Source organism: Myotis brandtii, unplaced genomic scaffold (assembly GCF_000412655.1).
Source record: "Myotis brandtii unplaced genomic scaffold, ASM41265v1 scaffold1408, whole genome shotgun sequence".
NCBI lineage: Eukaryota > Metazoa > Chordata > Mammalia > Chiroptera > Vespertilionidae > Myotis > Myotis brandtii.
The window spans coordinates 448,850-449,202 of record NW_005355029.1 but is presented as its reverse complement, the minus strand read 5'-3'; the positions used below and the strand labels follow the sequence as shown (position 1 = coordinate 449,202).

At 68.6% G+C, this 353-nt stretch overlaps 1 protein-coding gene across 1 annotated transcript in view; it reads right to left on the bottom strand.

Moving 5' to 3' along the window:
- LOC102252652 (cytochrome P450 2W1) overlaps positions 1-353 on the bottom strand; it is a 17,725-nt gene that overhangs the window by 6,791 nt on the left and 10,581 nt on the right. The gene's annotated exons all lie outside the window — the stretch shown is intronic.

The window sequence follows — 353 nt, the reverse complement described above, 5'->3', positions numbered from 1 at the left end:
GGCGTGCCACACCCCACACCCACCACCCGAGAATGTGGAACAAGCAGTTTGCAGGGGACAGCCAGGCGGCTTAAAGCGACAGGCGTGTGTGGAATGTGGGGTCGAGTCTGCAGGGGGCGGATGTCCTCTGCCTCAGTCTCCCCATCAGAACCAGGACTCCGGGCTCAGGGGCCCGGCCCGCTCCGAAGGGGGAGCCCACCTTCCCTGCTGAGCCCCCACCCTGGCCCCTGGTCCAAGTTCCTGGGCCTCCCAACCCACCACCACCTGTGCCCACCCAGCCCCTCTCGTGGGCCAGTGGGGGCACCCCGGGCTGGTCCTCGAGGGGCTGCACGCAGACACCTCGGATCCCAAGC